The sequence below is a fragment of the Mustelus asterias genome, chromosome 2 (genome assembly GCF_964213995.1).
Source record: "Mustelus asterias chromosome 2, sMusAst1.hap1.1, whole genome shotgun sequence".
Lineage (NCBI taxonomy): Eukaryota > Metazoa > Chordata > Chondrichthyes > Carcharhiniformes > Triakidae > Mustelus > Mustelus asterias.
The window spans coordinates 142,055,554-142,068,944 of record NC_135802.1 but is presented as its reverse complement, the minus strand read 5'-3'; the positions used below and the strand labels follow the sequence as shown (position 1 = coordinate 142,068,944).

The 13,391-nt window shown below is 44.9% G+C and overlaps 1 pseudogene; it reads left to right on the top strand.

Moving 5' to 3' along the window:
• The first annotated feature begins 1,863 nt into the window (after positions 1-1,863).
• On the top strand, positions 1,864-12,017 carry LOC144481102 (dynamin-like GTPase OPA1, mitochondrial pseudogene; annotated as a pseudogene).
• Positions 12,018-13,391: the final 1,374 nt, after the last annotated feature.

Genomic DNA, 13,391 nt, shown 5'->3' with positions numbered 1-13,391 from the left:
TTGAGAAATCCATGGACTCTATCTTGGTTCTATCTGTCACTTGCTGTGCAGTATGTTGCATTTGACCACAGTTTGCCTGTTAATTCTCATGTACTTCATATTAACCCTATCATAAATTGTTTGATCTTTCTGACCTTGTATGGTAAAGTTTAGTTAATCTTTTAGCTTTGTTCATTTAGCAAGTGTCTGAAATCTAAACTTTGTCGACTTTAACCAAAATGTCATTAGTTCCCTTACTGAATCTTACCAAAATCTTATGGTCTGGTCAAGGACAATGACATAAATTGGGGGCTCCTGTGGGATTTCGAATCCACAGACTATTCCACGTGCTGGTACTTGCTGAGGTTGCAGTTGGTTAGATTTCCACTGTGAATTGTACGATACTGATTGAATTGTACTGTACTGAATACAGAATGGCTTTGTCAATTGCTATGACTTTGCTGGAAAGGGGAGATTTATGCCTGCGTGATTTCCAGCAGTTAAGCAAGGCTACATTAATCGCATTAGCGGAAGAGTTAAAGTTAGACTTGAAAACAGGGGCTAAGAAAGCAGACGTAATTGAGATAGTAGCACAGCATCTGGGATTGCAAGGTTAACCCAGATAGCAACTCAGTTGTTGCTTTTCTCTCCCGGCAACCAGTAGTGCAAAGGCAGATTTCCAGCTGTTCCCATAGCAAGGATTTCCTGGAACAGGTTGCCACTCTGAAGCATGGCTGACCGGAAATCTTCATTCCAGGGATCATTCTTGTGAACCTCCTCTGAACCTTTCTCAAGGTCAGCACATCCTTCCTTAGGTACGAAGTGCAAAATTGCTCACAATACTCCAAATGGGGTTTGACCAGAGCCTTATACAGCCTCAGAAGTACATCCCTGCTTTTGTATTGTAGCCCTCTCGACATGAATGCTAACATTGCATTTGCCTTCCTAACTGCCGACTGAACCTGCAGGTTAACCTTAAGAGAATCTTGAACAATGACCCCCAAGTACCTTTGTGCGTCCGATTTCCGAAGCATCTCCCCATTTAGAAAATAGTCTATGCCTCCATTCCTTCTTCCAAAGTGCATAACCTCACACTTTTCCACATTCCATAGTACTTAATGCTTACGAGCTTGTCCCTGAAGAGTTTAGTTGAAATTTCAGATTTAAAAAAAATGACCGAATGAAATGTTTGTAGAATTAGCTAGTGAGAAAGAAATATTGTGGGACCATTGGTTTTAATCACCGAAATTTTGAGAATGTGAGGGAGCTAATGATACTGGAAGAATTTTTAAATAGCATCTCAATAGCTAAAGATCAAAGCTGGAAGACCAAAGGGTTTCAAAAGTATGGGAAGCAGCAGTTCTGGTGGATGGGTATAATATGCAGCAAGGGGAAAGTAGATCTCAATTTGTAAACCTCTGGGGAAGCTGGAGGGACAGAAAAGAATTCAGCTTTGTAGTGAAGGCAGAAGCTGTTCCAGTCAAGAAAGAAATAAGAGCATAGAGGTTAAAAGTGATGTAAAGAAACCAGTATGGTTTTATTGCCATAAGACAGGGCATCTCAAAGCCCACTGTTGGAAGCTGAACAGTAAACCTGTGGCGGTAATAGGAATGCTTAAGGAGCTTTTAGAAAAGGCTGTACCAGAAAAGAAAATGAGTGTTTAAACCATAGCAAAAGTACAAATGAAACGTGCTCACTCAGACCCTACTGGAATGGAGGATGTGGCTCAGGATAGTCAAGGGAATTCTTCCTTGACCACTGCCAAAGTGAATCTGGTTAATGGAGGTTTTGTCTCGAAAGGAGAAGTTTTTCCTTACCCCTTCAACAAAACAAATAAGCAAATTAATATTTTGAGAGACGGGTGGTGCAAATCAGTCATCAATGATGGCTAATGATACAATTTGTGTTCAAGATGGCTTGATGAAGGAAGGTATATTGATAGGGGGTAAACTGGCAGACCAGGTAAGAAGAGCAGAAAGGCTGGACATTATCAGTAACACCCGTCAGAAATCATCACTATTGGTTTTAAACTGGCCATGAACTCATGATCTTTCAGAACTACTTAACTGGAACATTATAAAATCTTTCGCAAAAAAACCATGCTATCTTCCATAAGACATAGGCACAAAAGTAGACTCGCAAATGAAACATTCCATGTCATTACTAAGTAAAGAAATTGCTGCAAGGTATAAAAGGACAATTTGCCACCTCCTGTTGCAAATCAATTCGGCATTCCATATGATATATTCTATAATTGGCACTATCCACAGAAATCCTCTGTCAATGAACCAGCAAGACGCTAACAGTTGCAGGTTATCTACCACCTGTCAGGACACTTTAATGAGATGACCCTTAGAAAAGCTGACCGCAGTCTGGCAGATGTAGCGGCCGGGCTTCACTGAATTTTTCGCTGTCTATAGCTTTTTTTAAATGCACCTTTTAATGATATGGAACACCACGAGTGTCTGAATTGAACTTCTATCTCAGAACTCCTCACCTCCGCTCCCTTCCCCCATAACATATGTCTCCCCCCATTCACAGATCAGGGCGGCACAGTGGTTAGCACTGCTGCCTCACAGCTCCAAGGACCTGGGTTCGATTCCCAGCTTGGGTCAATGCCGGTGTGAAGTTTGCACATTCTCCCCATGTCTGTGTGGGTTTCCTCCGGGTACTCCGGTTTCCTCCCAGTCCAAAGATGTGCGGGTTAGGTTGATTGGCCATGCTAAATTGCCCCTTAGTGTCCCGGGATGCAAAGGTTAGAGGGATTAGTGGGGTAAATATGTGGGGTTACAGGGAGAGGGCCTGGGTGGGATTGTTGTTGGTGCAGACTCGATGGGCTGAATGGCCTCCTTCTGCACTGAAGGGATTCAATTCTAACAGCCAAGGGCTTTTGGGGCTGGATTTTACATTGGGGATTGTGGTCTCGACCCAGGTGTATTATATGATATTTATATCCCCTTGCAGATTCTGTGTCCTCCTCGCAACTTGCTTTACATTGCCAGCACACCTGGCTACAATACAGCCTATCTCTTCCTCCAGGTTGCGAGCGTAGAAACGTAGAAACTATACAGCACTGGAGGAGGCCATTCAGCCTGCCGTGTCTGTGCCAGCTGAAAAGAAGCTACCCAGCTTATTCCCACTTTCCTGCTCTTGCCCAGAGGCCTGTAGATTAAGTGAAAATGCAAGTATTTTTTTAAATACGATGAGGGTTTCTGACTCTGCCACCCTTTTAGATACTGAGCTCATTGCCTTCTAATCCTTCTGCCAATTGCTTTATTTCTATACCTTCTGTTTACTGATTTCTATGCTAAGGGAAATATGCCCTTCCTATCCTTTCCATCCAGACCCCTCATAATTTTGTACTCAATTAAATTTCTTCCAGCCACTTCTGATCTAAAGGAAACAATTTCAATCTACGCAATCTTCCTGAATGGCTAAAATTCTTGAATCATGGCAAAATTCTCACAAATCCCCTCTCCAGTGGATTCATATTCTTCATGCAATCCAGTGATCAGAAATATATGCTATACTCTAACTGTGGCCTCACTAGTGTTTTATACAGTCCTAGCATAACATTGCTGGCCCCTGCGCTCATATTATATAGTAAGAAGTTTAACAACACCAGGTTAAAGTCCAACAGGTTTATTTGGTAGCAAAAGCCACACAAGCTTTCGCAGCTCTAAGCCCCTTCTTCAGGTGAGTGGGAATTCTGTTCACAAACAGAGCTTATAAAGACACAGACTCAATTTACATGAATAATGGTTGGAATGCGAATACTTACAACTAATCAAGTCTTTAAGAAACAAAACAATGGGAGTGGAGAGAGCATCAAGACAGGCTAAAAAGATGTGTATTGTCTCCAGACAAGACAGCCAGTGAAACTCTGCAGGTCCACGCAACTGTGGGAGTTACAAATAGTGTGACATGAACCCAATATCCCGGTTGAGGCCGTCCTCGTGTGTGCGGAACTTGGCTATCAGTTTCTGCTCAGCGACTCTGAGCTGTCGTGTGTCGCGAAGGCCGCCTTGGAGAACGCTTACCCAAATATCAGAGGCCGAATGCCCGTGACCGCTGAAGTGCTCCCCAACAGAAAGAGAACAGTCTTGCCTGGTGATTGTCGAGCGGTGTTCATTCATCCGTTGTCGCAGCGTCTGCATAGTTTCCCCAATGTACCATGCCTCGGGACATCCTTTCTTGCAGCGTATCAGGTAGACAACGTTGGCCGAGTTGCAAGAGTATGTACCGTGTACCTGGTGGATGGTGTTCTCACGTGAGATGATCATCTCACGTGAGAACACCATCCACCAGGTACACGGTACATACTCTTGCAACACGGCCAACGTTGTCTACCTGATACGCTGCAAGAAAGGATGTCCCGAGGCATGGTACATTGGGGAAACTATGCAGACGCTGCGACAACGGATGAATGAACACCGCTCGACAATCACCAGGCAAGACTGTTCTCTTTCTGTTGGGGAGCACTTCAGCGGTCACGGGCATTGGGCCTCTGATATTCGGGTAAGCGTTCTCCAAGGCGGCCTTCGCGACACACGACAGCGCAGAGTCGCTGAGCAGAAACTGATAGCCAAGTTCCGCACACACGCGGACGGCCTCAACCGGGATATTGGGTTCATGTCACACTATTTGTAACTCCCACAGTTGCGTGGACCTGCAGAGTTTCACTGGCTGTCTTGTCTGGAGACAATACACATCTTTTTAGCCTGTCTTGATGCTCTCTCCACTCCCATTGTTTTGTTTCTTAAAGACTTGATTAGTTGTAAGTTTTCGCATTCCAACCATTATTCATGTAAATTGAGTCTGTGTCTTTATAAGCTCTGTTTGTGAACAGAATTCCCACTCACCTGAAGAAGGGGCTTAGAGCTTCGAAAGCTTGTGTGGCTTTTGCTACCAAATAAACCTGTTGGACTTTAACCTGGTGTTGTTAAACTTCTTACTGTGTTTACCCCAGTCCAACGCCGGCATCTCCACCTCATATTATATGCCACAGCTAAAAGGAAAGTGTCCAGTATACTTTCTTAACCACCTTGTCAACTGGTCTTGCTGCCTTCAGGGATCCAGGGACATGGATTCCAAGATCTCTGAAGATTGCTCTGCAAGTCTCAATATCCTGCCTTTCCTTGCTTTGCTTGTCTTCCCGAAATGCACCACCTCACACCTATATGTGTTGAATTCCATTCCCCACTTTTCTGCCCACCTGACCAATCCATTGTCATCTTCCTGCAGTCGACGGCATTGTTTCCTCGCCATCGACCATGAGGTCGATATTTGAATCACCTGTTTTGAATCTATTTATGAATACTTGCATTGCATTGGAGGCAATTCTGAATCATGACATAAGAACATAAGATATAGGAGCAGAATTAGGCCATTCGGCCCATCAAGTCTGCTCTGCCATTCGATCATGGCTGATATGCTCCTCATCCCCATTTTCCTGCCTTCTCCCCATAACCCTTCAACACATTGCCAATTAAAAATCTGTCCAACCCCTCCTTAAATTTACTCACTGTGCCAGCATCCTTTGGGGTAGCGAATTCCACAGATTCACAACCCTTTGGGAGAAGTAGTTTCTCCTCAACTCTGTTTTAAATTTGCTACCCCTTATCCGGAGGCTATGACCTCTCGGCCTAGAATGCCCCACAAGAGGAAGTATCCGCTCCATGTCTATTTTATTCATACCCTTTATCAGCTTGTATCCCTCAATTTGATCTCTCCTCATTCTTCTAAATTCCAGAGAGTAAAGGGCTAAACTGTTCAATCTCTCTTCATACGACAAACCCTTCAAGCCCGATTTTGCCATCAAGTTGCGCCCGTTTTCAGGTACGAAAACTTGGTAAAGTCAGGCGTGAGGTCTGAAAATGGCTGCGATCAGGACCGTGCCCGAATGGGCTCGACGACCAATTAAATGCATTTGCATGCATTTAAATGGACTTAATGAGCTGCATACCCAACCTTACCGGCACTTCCCCCTTTACCACCGCGTTCGCCCATCCAGAATCGACGCGAAACAGACATGCTCCACAAAAGTCCAATTCGGGTGCTCCATTTAGTGAAGAGCGTCCAACGGCTCTCTGCTTGCGATCGGTTGGGGTTGGGGGGGCGCTCTGCCTGAGATCAGTGAGGGGGAAGTGGGGGTCCGTTGCCACTCTGCCCGAGATTGGTGAGGGGGAAGTGGGGGTCTGCTGCCACTCTGCCTGAGATCAGTGAGGGGGAAGGGGGGTCCGCTGCCACTCTGCCTGAGATCGGTGGGAGGAAGAGGGGGAGGGCTCGTGATCTGCCTGGGTGATGGGTGGGGGGAATAAGGGGGTCAGTAATGTTGTGGGGGTGGGGCAATGTCTGTGGGGGCCGGGGGAGGCATTATCCAGCCCAGGAGCAATGTGGCAGGGGAGCCGCATTCTATCATTTTTTTTCTGGACATGCGCAGTTGGAGGCACCGATCGGAGCTGCAAGATTTCAGGCATGTTAAGCCCCGCCCACAAGCTTCTCCAGCGCGATTCGGAATTGCTGATATTTTCTCAGACAGAGTGCGTATGGGGGAGCCTGAGAACGGGTCTAAAAGTCGGATCTGAAACACTCCCAGTTTCAAGTCCGCCCAGCACTTAGAATCAAAATGGTAAAATAGGGCCCTTCATCTCTGGAATCAAACTAGTGAACCTCCTCTGAACTGCCTCCAATGCCACTTCATCTTTCCTCAAATAAGGAGACCAAAACTGTGCTCAATACTCCAGGTGTGACCTCACCAATGCCTTGTATAATTGCAATAATACTTCCTTCCCTTTATATTCTATTCCTTTAGCTATAAATGCCAACATTCCATTCACTTCCTTTATTATCTGCTGTACCTGTGTGCTAGTTTTCTGTGGCTCATGAACGAGGACACCCAGATCACTCTGCACCTGAGCACCCTGAAGTCTCTCCCCATTTAGATAATAAGTCACTTTCCCATTTTTCTGACCAAAATGCATGACCCTCACACTCATCCACGTTAAACTCCATCTGCCACCTTTTGGCCCACTCTCCTAACCTATCTATATTTATTTGTTGGGTTCATATTTCCTCATTGCAACGTACTGTCCCACCTATTTTTATGTCACCTGCAAATTTGGCTATAGAGCCTTCTATCCCTGTATCCAAGCCATTAATATAGATTGTAAATAGCTGGGGCTCAAGAACCAAACCCTTGGCACCCCACTAATTACTTTTTGCCATCCAGAAAAAAACCCATTAATCCCAACACTCTGTCTTCAGCCAGTCATCTATCCAAACTAATAAATTACCCCAAATCCCAGGTGATCTAACCTACATCTAAATGACCCCATACACGGAAGTCTAAATCACAGATATATACCATGAGGGGCAAGTGACCTTGTACTGTGGCCAGTAGAATCCCCCCGGAAACAGTCAACCAGTTGCAAAAATACCCATTGACCATAACCCTCTGCTTCATGCCACTAATCCAATTTTAGGTTCTGTGGGCTTGGATCCTGAATCCTGCTTGGCTCTTACTTTTCTGATATTGTGGTAGCTTGTAAAAATTCTACCCGGAATCCATTTTGACTACTTTAAATGTGTTACTGTTATTGACATGACGCGCGGGGCTTCACGGCCTTACTCATCCGGAAACCAGAAAATCCCGCCCTAGGTCAACGGACATTTCCATTGTCCGGCCCTCACCCATTCCAATTCCGTGGCGGGCGGGGTGGTAAAATTCCAGCCAACTTCTCTGAGCAAGTCCATGCTGACTGACCCTGATTAATCCATGCCTTTCCAAATTTCTGTTCCTCAGAATTTTTCCAACAATTTGCTCACCATTGAGGACAGGCTGACTGACCTGTGGTTACTTGGTCCATGCTTTTCTCCATTTTCCTCAATCTCATCTCTGTTTTGTTGACAAGTTTCCCAAACCCCACGCCACCCATGGTCAAGACATTAATTTCAAATAGCGTTCTAAATCTTCAGGAAAAGACCCTCATATCCATTCATACTCATATACAAAGCATAGACCCACCTTGCTCAAACAAGTTACTTGGATGTCCAAAACCAATATTTATCTCGGGTAAAATGGAAATTCTTGACAACCTGGAGTCATGCTTTTTGAATATTATGAATTAAACACCTCTCTCCAGCTTCTCCCGCCGGTCATGGGATTGGGGAAGGGGTGTTAAAATTCTCCCCAATGATTATTACATCTATTTCTTGTCAAGGAACAAGAGACACATTCAAGCACTGGGGGCTTGTGAGGGGGGTAGTGGGGGTGGGGGGGGGGAGGTGGCACAGTGGTTAGCACTGCTGCCTCACAGCGCCAGGGAGCCAGGTTCGATTCCAAGCTTGGGTCACTGTCTGTGAGGAGTTTGCACGTTCTCCCCGTGTCTGCGTGGGTTTCCTCCGGGTGCTCCAGTTTCCTCCCACAGTCTAAAGATGTGCGGGTTAGGTGGATTGGCCAAGCTAAATTGCCCCTTAGTGTCGGGAGACTAGCAGGGTAAATACGGGGGTCATGGGGATAGGGCCTGGGTGGGATTGTGGTCGGTGCAGACTCGATGGGCCGAAAGACCTCCTTCTGCACTGTAGGCACTTCAAAGAAGAACTTTGGGGTTGGTTCCATGTCAGGGCCATAAGGACTAATCTCTGGAAGAAAAGAAGAATCTGAGTAATCTTATAGAGGTATAAAAGATGAGAGTAGAGAAAAATTTAACCTGCAGTAGTAATTTAAATCAACCTGTGCTCGTAGGGCAAGGGAACATGGGCTCAAGTAAAGAGTAGGAATATTTCAGACTGATATCAGGAATCTTTTCTTCATACAGAGAATGAGCAACATGTGGAACAAGCATCCTGATCGAGTAATGGAGTTGAATACCCCAGAATCATTCGAGAAAAAATTGGATGCGACAATGGGGAATGTTATTACCTCTCTGGATGGATGAATCAAGAAAGGCTTTCTTCGTCTATAATTAGCTTATGATTGTAACTAAAAAGTTCAATCTACTGCATACAATTCTGATCTCTGCAGTTCAAAGCACTTCGTGAGTTTTTTAAAACAAATTATCCTCTTGGTTGTTTGGCTGCGTACCAACAATGACTGTCCTCTGGTCACTTACTGTATTTGAAGCATTTCAGAAAGAGATAAATGACCATGTAAATTCAAGTCATAGACCTGAAAGGCTTATCTCAGCGTGCTCCTATAGAGATGCTGCATGCTCTGTTCCTGTTGAATCTAACATTTACTGATCCAGTATTCTTTCTTTTCCCCGATGTTTGATTACGCTTTAAAAAAACACTGCCTTTCCTGCTGCTTTCTGTTCCAATCCTTTCTCAGGCAGACGTAGAGAGTTGAGGGCTGAACCCAAAGGGCTGGTGTCTCACAGTGCTCTTTTCCAAAAGCTGTGAATAGTCTAAATTACGCCTCAGCATCTTCCAGCAGCGTGACAATGGCCTGGATTTTGCAGTTGTGATGACGGTAAAGCTGTCAGCATTTGTCCTTATTACAACGTGAAACTGACAGCGACTTTTGATATTTGCACATGCACAGTTAAACGAAGAAATTCAGAAGTTGCTGTCAATAATTCCTTACTCCTCCACAGGCTACGCTGTTCAAGTCTCTGCAGATGGAAACCTTCAGAAATCATCTGAATTGACATAGGCCACCATTCTTACACTATCAGTGTAAGATCTGTTGAAAATGTTCCAAATTATGAGATGTAACTGAGTTTTTAGCTAAGTACTAAGTTCATAATGACTGCTGAACAGCCTCTCTGGCCCTGAAAACCGCAATTTATTTTTAAGTCAAATTTATTTGAAAGTCAAATTTATCTAACATGGTAAAAAAAGATTAAGATGACAATATTTTGTCTTGAAAGTCTGTGAAGTTTCAACTTCAACATTAAGCTCACGAATGTGTCCCAAATGTCAGGAAAATTATTAAAAAGTGAATTTAAATCAGTGTAATCTGTGAAGATTCTTCAATACGATTGGCTGCTTAGTCTGCTTAATGTCATAATTATTGCTGGTTGTTGGAGAATTCCTCGAGTTAAGACTGGAATGAAATATAACAAAAGGAAAAGACTACGGGCCTGATTTTACCATTTTGAGTCTAAGTGCCGAATCTGGGCGTCAAATAGATCCGAGCCTGTAATCCTCTTTCCAGCGCGCCCATACGCGTTTTGCCAGCTCCAGTCCGAACCGCGCAGTGGGCGGGACTTAGCGCTTCCGGACCGATCCGAGCCCTGAACTGCGCACGTGCAGTTAAAAAAAAAATCTGAAGCAGCGCGCCTGGGCGGGGAGAAAAAATCACATAGAGCAGCTCTCTGACCCAGATCATCTGTGGGTGGTGGGGGGGGGGAGGGGGGGGGGGGGGGAGAGAGGAGAGGGGTGTGACGGATCATCCTCTGGGGAGGGGGGGGGGGGTGGGAGGATGGGGGGATGTATGGCAGTGTGTGACGAGAGACTGTGTTATTTTTCTTGATGAAGAGCTTCAATTAATATTTCTAACTTCTCTTGAATCTCACGAACCCTTTTGTGGTCCTCTGCTAGTTGAACTCGCCTTCCTGCCAACAGTTGAATGTTTTTAGCATTGTCATCAGCAAAACCCTCCAACACTTCTTTCACATTCTTTTCGAGGCGTCTCACTTCAGTATTTGTGAGCTGATGTCGGAGTGTGTTTGATGTAATAGCTCGCATTCGCTGAATGTGCCAGAACAGGACAATGTTATTGCATTCAAGCTCAGAATCTACAAAATGCCATTGGTAATAGTGGAAACCTCTTCTGCAAAGATTACAATGGTTCAGTGATTCCATTAGGAAGTGTTTTCGGTAAACCTGGTGCCAAGTATCTTTAATCAGAATGGTGTTCACATCTACATTTTTGGCCTCCAGGTTTTTACGAACTGTTGTAACTTCATCGTTAGCAAGATAAGCTATATGTTCCTCAGTGATTTTTAGCAGCTGTTCCAGTTCGGACCCACAAGGCAGAAGGACCACCTTTGTGTTGACCAAAGTGGATCTAGCTGAGAAAAACCTAGCCAGTCCAAGTCTGATTCAACAGATTGTGGAAGGCAAGTTGTTTCCAATGAAGGCTTTGGGTTACTTTGCCAGTAGAGGCAACATCAATGAAGGTATTGATTCCATAAAAGATTATGAAGGAGAGTTCCTTCAGAATTCCAAATTGTTGAAGACAGGGATGCTGAAAGCACATCAAGTGACAACTAAGAACTTGAGCCTAGCAGTTTCAGACTGTTTTTGGAAGAAGGTGCGCGAGTCTGTGGAACAACAGCTGATGGATTTAAAGCTACTCGCTTCAACCTTGAAACTGAATGGAAGATCAACTATTCTCGGCTGAGGGAACCCGACAGGAATGAACTATACGAGAAGGCGAAGAATGGAATTCTGGATGAAGTGATCAGCTTAGGTCAGGTTACTCCAAAACACTGGGAAGAGATTCTACAAAGGAAACTGTGGGAAAGAGTCTCTCCACATGTGATAGAGAATATTTACCTTCCTGCTGCCCAGTCTGTGAATTCAGGCACATTCAATACCACAGTGGGCATCAAGCTCAAGCAGTGGACTGACAAACAGTTGCCTCACAAAGCAGTAGAGGTTGCTTGGGGAACTTTGGACGATGAATTTGCTCGATTTCTGTCAGAGCACGAAGGGAAGGACCATGATGATATTTTTGACAAACTAAAACATGCTGTTAAAGATGAAAGTATAAAACGTCACAGATGGGATGAGCAGGCTGAAGACAGTCTGCGAGTCATCCAGCACAATGCTTTGGAAGATCGTTTCATATCTGACAAACAGCAGTGGGATGCAGCTATCCAATTCCTGGAAGAAACCTTGCAAACCCATCTTCGAGATACTGATTCTGTAATTCGTGATATGGTGGGCCAGATTGGCAAGAAAGGTGGTTCTACTGGAAATCACGGTCTCCAGAACAGCATGTTTGAAGTGAAACCAAAACCAAACTGGAACGGCTGTTAAACACCACTAAGGAACATACAGCTTATCTTGCTAACCCTGCAGAATAGAAATCCGCTTCGGACTTTTATTCTGCAGGTCGCTAAAAGCACAGATCCGAAACGGGCCAGAAGACGATAAAGTGGGATTTGGGAGTAGAGTTGGGCACGCGGTTCATTAAGTCGATTTAAATGCATGCTAATGCATTTAAATCGTCAGGCCGCCCGATTCGGGTGTTGGTAAAGCCGCGATTTGCTCGGAATCGGGTGCAGTTCGTGGTTTGGGCCCGACGCCCAACTTTACCACGATTTTGCGCCCCGAAGTATTGGTAAAATTGGGCCCTACATCTTCTTGAGTAGAGTTTTACAAGGCCCAAGTCAGTGTGGGAAATTCTTGAAGTGACATTGACAGACATGAATGAGGAAAATAAGCCTGATTAGCATTTGGTTGATTAGAGCAACATATGCAAGTTGTAATGAAGTAAAATAACTGGTGGACATTCCAGTGAGAGGTAGGAAATTACTAACCTCATCTTGACAAAAGTTGAGTATATGTGTGTGTGTGTGATAGTGTGTGTGTGTGTGAGTGTGTGTGAGATAGTGAGTATGTTTGTGTGCAATAACAAATGTGTGTGAGACAGTGAGATTGTGTGTGTGAGACAGTGAGAATGTGTGTGTGAGACAGTGGGAATGTGTGTGCGAGACAGTGAGAATGTGTGTGTGAGACAGTGAGATTGTGTGCGTGAGACAGTGAGAATGTGTGTGTGAGACAGTGAGAATGTGTGTGCGTGAGACAGTGAGAATATGTGTGTGAGACAGTGAGAATGTGTGTGCGTGAGACAGTGAGAATGTGTGTGTGAGACAGTGAGAATGTGTGTGTGAGACAGTGAGAATGTGTGTGCGTGAGACAGTGAGAATGTGTGTGTGAGACAGTGAGAAGGTGTGTGCGAGACAGTGAGAATGTGTGTGCGTGAGACAGTGAGAATGTGTGTGTGAGACAGTGAGAATGTGTGCGTGAGACAGTGAGAACGTGTGTGCGTGAGACAGTGAGAATGTGTGTGTGAGACAGTGAGAATATGTGTGAGAGACAGTGAGAATGTGTGTGCGTGAGACAGTGAGAATGTGTGTGTGAGACAGTGAGAATGTGTGTGTGAGACAGTGAGAATGTGTGTGTGAGACAGTGAGAATGTGTGTGTGAGACAGTGAGAATGTGTGTGCGTGAGACAGTGAGAATGTGTGTGAGACAGTGAGAATGTGTGCGTGAGACAGTGAGAACGTGTGTGCGTGAGACAGTGAGAATGTGTGTGCGTGAGACAGTGAGAATGTGTGTGTGAGACAGTGAGAACGTGTGCGTGAGACAGTGAGAACGTGTGTGTGAGACAGTGAGAACGTGTGTGTGAGACAGTGAGAACGTGTGTGTGAGACAGTGAGAACGTGTTTGTGAGA